Genomic DNA, 7,195 nt, shown 5'->3' with positions numbered 1-7,195 from the left:
CGGGATTATGCGTTATTATTTGATGATAATTATTATTTTTTTTTTTTTGGCCTGCACGAGTCACTTTGCCAATGACATCATGGATTCGCTGCGCGGTGGTGCCTGCATTTGCGGCATTAGCCATTCCGACCGCATTGAAGAAGGGAAAATAAATAGGGAGAGCGCGCCGCCGCGGAATCACCATCGCGCGTCATTCCGGGGACCTCGGCATGTGGGACGAGCTCCTGACACGGCGAGCATGTCCCCCCACCCCTCCACCATCCCGCCCCCCTCTCTCCTCTCTCTGTGCTATCCACCCAACCACCTCCCCTCATCAACCCCCGCCTACCTCACTCTCCTCTCCGAGAAATCGCAGCTTTCAGCACATCTTGCGTCGGTGCAGACTAGTTACTGGTAATTAGTATTTCCCGCCATCGGATGGTAATCGTGTAGCTGCGAGCTCACGACGTTCGGCGAGAAGAGCAGGACAGAGGACCGAGAGTTATACATACGCGCGGCAGGCACGGGTAGAGTGGAAAGAGCTTTTGTATTCCAGACCACGATGTTTTCCATTTCGGGAGGCCGTGAATCGGAATTAATATTGGAGGTCGCGCTTTGGCGCTCCCCCCCCCCCTCCTCCGGGGGACATCGTGCAGCGCGAGCGAACTGGCGCGGGGAGGGGGAAAGAGTGAGCGCACGCTTGTTGTTGAAGTCATCGGGGTAGTTGCGGGGCGGCGAGGGATCCTCGTCGGTCGCATCCGGCCCGAGCGAGCGTCCATGACGAGCTCGAGGCTCGAACCGATTGGAGCTCATGCGCCGTTTAACGTCCGTCTCGCCGATAGCGCGTCCTGAGCGAGACGCAAGTTCAGCACCATGGACAGCAGCGCATTGCGGTGCTGCCAGGCTGCCCCTGAGCACCGCTTTACACGGTCTCGTCCCATTCCGGAGCATCGAACGCCGTTAGTCGAGAGGCGACTGAAGCCATAAAAAGACGCGCTCCATAGAAGGCCGTTCGGATGCAGAGAAGAGCAAAGAAGCATCTGTGGTCACAACAGGTGGGATAAGCGCCGTTTGAATCCCTTACCAGCACCTGTTTTCAAATAAAATCAGTAAGTTAGCAAAAAAAAAAAATTAAGGGGCACGGTTTAAGATTACCGAAATTGATTATACACAATCTCTATCTTAAAGTTGTGGCTTGCGCACCTCCACTTATGGGTTGTTGTCTTTGCAAATATTTTTGAATAAGCTTTAAAATGTTGGTTTGAATATTGCCCTCTCGGGACTGTTTTAATGGAGACTCTGACTGTCTCTGTCTTTGTCTCTGTAACACCTGTTTCCCAATGACTGTATCCACAGTATGATAGCTCTAATAGCTCATGCCACGTCGTGCATTGCCAACCTCTGTCTGTCTCTGTCTGTGTCTGTCTGTGTGTCTGTCTCCTCTCTCTCTCTCCCTCCCTTGTGCAATGCTTTCATCAGCTACACGGGTGTACGTGCTATGGGATTTCAGGAGCCATGATGATTTGGCTTGTGCCGCAGTCACTTCCAAATGCCAAATGACTCAAACTGCCAACAACGACCTGTTGCTTCATCAGAAACATAAGTGGTAGCTCAGTCGCTGTGCAAGCAAGCTTCACGAAGCCATAACGCCGGGGCAACACAGCAGCCATTCACACAGTTCATTCTCAACATCAAGAGGTCTATACGTGCAGGGCTTTTGTAGCACAATATTTTAAATTCGAAGCTCGAACGTTAAACAAACAGATCAATGAAATCTCAATTAACTTCACAACACACGAATGTTGACTGCTTGTGAATGGAGCCACGAGCATGGTGAATGGTGCGGTAGAAGGTGCAGTATGAACGCGGTGCACATTGTGATGTATATTATACGAAACGTCTCCAGGTGGTTCGTACGTAATCACATAACGTGAATGCCTGCACTTATCTGTCGTTGATAATTCATAATACCATAAGCATTCGTTAGTTATACAAGCTGGTGAGTCCTTACATATTGCAACTACATATACCATTAACAACGGTAGGAATTCCAACGGTAGTGTGTGTGTGTGTGTGTGTGTGTGTGTGTGTGTGTGTGTGTGTGTGTGTGTGTGTGTGTGTGTGTGTGTGTGTGTGTGTGTGTGTGTGTGTGTGTGTGTGTGTGTGTGTGTCGACGAACTACAGCAGTGAATGAAGTTAATTGCATTGTTCAGACGAACATTATACCAACCAATACGTGTATAAGCGTTCGGACGGCTCGCTCTTGTTTTGAGCATTTTCACAAACAAGCATATCACATGTCCTCGGGGAAACAACATTGTCGACAAATCGGCGCACTTGGTAATACCCATCCATGTACGAGGCTGTACATTACGTGCGTGACACGTAGCTGTGCATAACGTTACGGAGTAATGTGTTCGAGAGCGCGAACCCTGGTGCGTGCTCTTTGATTCCCATGTCTGGGAATGTCGCTCACGTCGAGCCGACTGAAAGCACTTGATGCAGACGTGCACAACAACCTGTCGTCGTATCAGCGGGCAGTTTCATTGCATCATATATGGCTCATGTAGCCCACGGTTCGAGTACACAATGTTAACAGCTCCATGTGATGCACGTATTCCAGATACACATTCATATGTGTCTATATAAATAAATAAATATATATATATATATATATATATATATATATATATATATATATATATATATATATATATATATATATATATATATATATGACAGACAAGGTGTAACACGTCAACATGGACGAAAGGACGTGGGATTGTGATCCACAGAATGAGTGAAGAACGATTCTGGTGCATCGATTCACAAACCGAAGAGTGATCGAATCTATGATATCAATCGCTTTGGAAACAATGGACGTATTATAAGCCACTGGCCAGGTATACCAATTGGAAGATGAGCTTTGTTGTTGACATCTTTTTGTCCAGTGTCCTTGCAGTGTGCACTGAGCTCGAGACTCCGTGGTGCAGTCTTATACTTAACCATCCATTGCTGTCCTCGAGGAAGGTGAAATCGGTCACATCTCATTGGAACAAAAGGAATAAACTTTTAGGCGCAATGATGAAAATCGTGGAATTACTTTCACATGAGAAGCAAATACCGAATTGTTCATTTTATTCAAACGAAGCAGTTTCTGCGATTCCTTAAGGAAACCCTCGCTCTGTATACGTTGGTGTGAAACTATGCAAGTAGACATGACGTCATGCATTCTAGCATATGTCATTCGGTGGTGTTTAGCCACCTGGAGTTTCCCCGCCCTTGTGTCCCCTGAAGCACCGGACGACACATGCCCCCCACTCCAACCCCGGCCCCCCACCTCCCCTCCACCAATCGTTCACCACAACCCTTTTACTTATCACTCCCCAACCCCTCACCATGTCCCCGATCCCTCCTCCCCTTGCTCGCTCAAAAGCCCGAACGCTCCCCTGCGCCGGAGAAAACCCGAACAGACAAAGAGCGCCTGAGCTCGTGCGCATGCGCACCCAGCCCTTTATAAAAGCGTTCGCTGCGAGTTTGGCGCGCGTTAACCGCACGCACCGCTCCAGCCCGGACGCACCGCCCGTTCGGAGCATCGTCGCGAGTTTCCCACCTCCCTCCCTTCATCAACCTTCCTCCCCGACCTCATCCCGGTGCCTCCATACTGGAATCATCGTACTGGAAACCTTCTTGAGCTCTATCATTCCTTATATCCGAATCTTGCCTCCCATAAGCACACGGCGTTTGTGGGAGTGGATGCGAAAGAGGAGGGAGTTCGGGTGGATAGCGGACCTCCGAATGTGCTTTATTTATTTATTTATTTAGTCGGCCTTGGACTGAGGGTGGCGCGTCGGAGCTCGCTCCTCGCTCTCCTGGCCCTGGGAGAGCGAGCCACACAGCTCGGTTTTTCTCGCATTTCCGCTGCACGACCTGTTTTCCGCCGATCTTTTTGCGGTCTGGGCTTGCTGTTCGTGTAAGCCAGTAAGCCCTTACCCCAAAAAGGATCGGCGGATGACCCGAGCATCGATGGGACTATCCAGCAAATCAACATCTACAGTTTCTTCCACACTCAAGCTTTCTTCTCTCCAACTCCATCGTGTAGGCCTTCCCTCGTGAACTGACGTGTTTTGACCCCCGAGAGGGTCAAAGACGCGAGATCATGCGTGTGATGAAGCTTGCACACAAATCTGGTCTTCGAAGCTTGGAAAATTTTAAATTTTTTTTGTCTCAAATGCTTCGTTTTTTTTTCCATCAGTGGAAAATGCAAGAAGCGCCTGTGTCCCGCTCCTCGAGAAAATGGACCTCCCAGTGGTCCATTTACTCTCACCTTTCCTCCGCACCTTTAATTAGACGCAAATGCACCGACAATGGCCAAATGGTGGCCATGTCCGCGCAGAAGAGTGACGGAGATACTTCGGGCCTAAACAACTAGCCCCACCAAGTTGCACATGGCAGCGAGCAAAATGGCAGTCGGTGCGAGAATGAGCCCCGACACCTTCATAGCTTTCCCCCTCTTGCAGCGAAATGGACCACAAAGCCGTCCTTCGATTCTGTTATTTGGCAAATCTAGCAGGCACCGTGCAGAGCTCCGTGTGAATGCCGGCCTTGTCGCTTTGCTAATTGGCTAGTTCATAAAATTTGATTTGGTATTTTTAAGCAAATATTTCCCCCATCCTGAAGACCACTACTACCGACAGTTTCTGTCCCTTATCATTGTTCGAAGAACAAATTTCGCCGACAAATTAAAATGACGTCACGGTGGTCTATAGGTACGAGGTGAAGCATGGATCATCTTTGCGTAGAATGTTTCTCAAGGGTTTTTCATCATTTTACTGGTTATCATGGTAAAGTAATGCAATGAGTTTAACTGAACAACGAGTAAACAAGCACAATTTAACTCGGTTTATGTGCATTTTCCACTGCGTTAAGGACATGTTGTACCGGAGCTGCAGTCTTGGTCGTTTGTTCGATTTCTGACTGTGTTGTCCCTCATTGTGTCAACAAATGAAAAGAACACTTGACTGTGGCAAATCTATAAACACTCATGGCAAAGTAAGCACCTGTAAAATTTATGTACCAGATGTACGATATTTGTGTGTATATATATGTATGGATTAAACATCACATAATGCATGTTTGTTTGATACCACATTTTGAAAATGAAAGGGTAAACACAGATATAACACAGATGTAACACACACACACACACACACACACACACACACACACACACACACACACACACACACACACACACACACACACACACACACACACACACACTTAAAAGAAAACTATTTACCGGAAATAAACACACCCACAAAAACATGCACACAAGAAAATACCCAAATATACACCGAAGCACAAACACAAATAGAGTATACACAACTACTTATAGCAATTAAACACAGGCATACACACAACTATACACATAAACACACACACACACACACACACACACACACACACACACACACACACACACACATAACTATACACACAACTATACACACATAACTATACACACACACACACACACACACACACATAACTATACACACAACTATACACACATAACTATACACACACACACACACACACACACACACACACACACACACACACACACACATAACTATACACACAACTATACACACATAACTATACACACACACACATAACTATACACACAACTATACACACATAACTATACACACACACACACACACAAACACACACACGTATACACACAAACACACACACACACGTATACACACAAACACACACACACACACATATACACACAAACACACACACATACCTATACACATAAACACACACAACTATATACACACACACACACACACAAAACTATATACACACAAACACACACAACTATATAAACACAACCACACACAACTATACACAAAAACACACAACAAAACACACACAACCACACACAACCATACACTATACACATACAAACACACACAACCATACCAACAGACTCACAACTATACACACAAACACACACAGAACTATACACACAAACACAACTATACACACAAATATACACACAGACAAGTATACCCACAAACACACAAATACACACACATACATACACACACACACACACACAACTATATGCAAAGACACACACATACACACCTTCGAGAAAATTATTTACGAAGCCATGATGTTCTTCCAGTACATGTTAGAAAGTAAAACTGTTTTAACAGATTCCAAAATGATATTCAATTGAATACACATGTAGCCTTTCATTTATTTTATTTATTTTTACCTTGTATACAAATTGTTTGTGCTGTTTACATACGGTCTACCTGTCCCTCAGTCTCACAATGCCATCGTTGGCTCTCCTGACAGACTTCTGGAAGACTGAACCAAGCAAGAAGCAAGCAAGAGCACTGTTCAAGAGACATGACCAAGACATAAAGTTTGAAAACGTCACAGTTTCAATGCTCACACACTCTATAACGCATTGGCATCGCTCTTCCTTCGAGAAGACTCGCCGGAGGAAAGCCTGAGGTTCAACATATACGATGTGTCCCTTTACCATTCGAGATGGAAAACCAATTGCAGAACGAATTATAACGTGCCTTTGGTACATATGGTCACGGCGATACTTTAAAGGTATTTTAACTCGTGACTTCATCAAATGCTTTCATCAAATATCAAAGATCTTCATAAAGTGTGTCATCAAATTGACTTTAGAAAATCGTTATAAATGCCAATAATTTGATGACGTTGCTCCGTATGTTGCTCGTCAAATTCACAGTTCGTGTTTGACTCATTGGTTTGTGGGTAAGCAGGTTGAAGCAATCAATTTTGAAACACATAGAGGGATTGAAGACTACAATTGAAACTTCCATGAACTCTTGCTATATTGTTCGGCCTTTACCTGCAATTTGTCTCGATCACCACGCGCTTGATTTGTGTACTGTATTTGCAATTGTGCCAAATAATAAAGTTAGATCTTTATATTGCACAGCGTCGATTTCGTCAGCTGTAGAAAGTTACGTTTCCATCATTACTGTGCAATTGTTTCGTCATAATGGTTTGTTTGTTTGGTGTTCAAGGGACAGCGATCCAAAATGATGATGTTCGTTTCGGATTGAAGGATAAGCGAGTATATTTACGTGCAGAGCTTGAATTTCACAGCTAATTCAAGAACGTTACACCTGTACCGGATATACCA

General features: G+C 45.2%; 1 long non-coding RNA gene across 1 annotated transcript; it reads left to right on the top strand.

The window, feature by feature from the left end:
* Nucleotides 1-349: 349 nt before the first annotated feature.
* Nucleotides 350-6,978, top strand: LOC147029784 (uncharacterized). Its single transcript, XR_015056083.1, has 2 exons — nt 350-1,034; nt 6,364-6,978. It is a non-coding gene; the product is annotated as an uncharacterized LOC147029784 (long non-coding RNA).
* Nucleotides 6,979-7,195: the final 217 nt, after the last annotated feature.

The sequence above is a fragment of the Eptatretus burgeri genome, chromosome 3 (genome assembly GCF_056783735.1).
Source record: "Eptatretus burgeri isolate ZD-2024b chromosome 3, Ebu_testis_v1, whole genome shotgun sequence".
Classification (NCBI taxonomy): Eukaryota; Metazoa; Chordata; class Myxini; order Myxiniformes; family Myxinidae; genus Eptatretus; species Eptatretus burgeri.
Note: the sequence above shows the minus strand (reverse complement) of the source record. Positions and strands in the feature narration are given on the sequence as shown.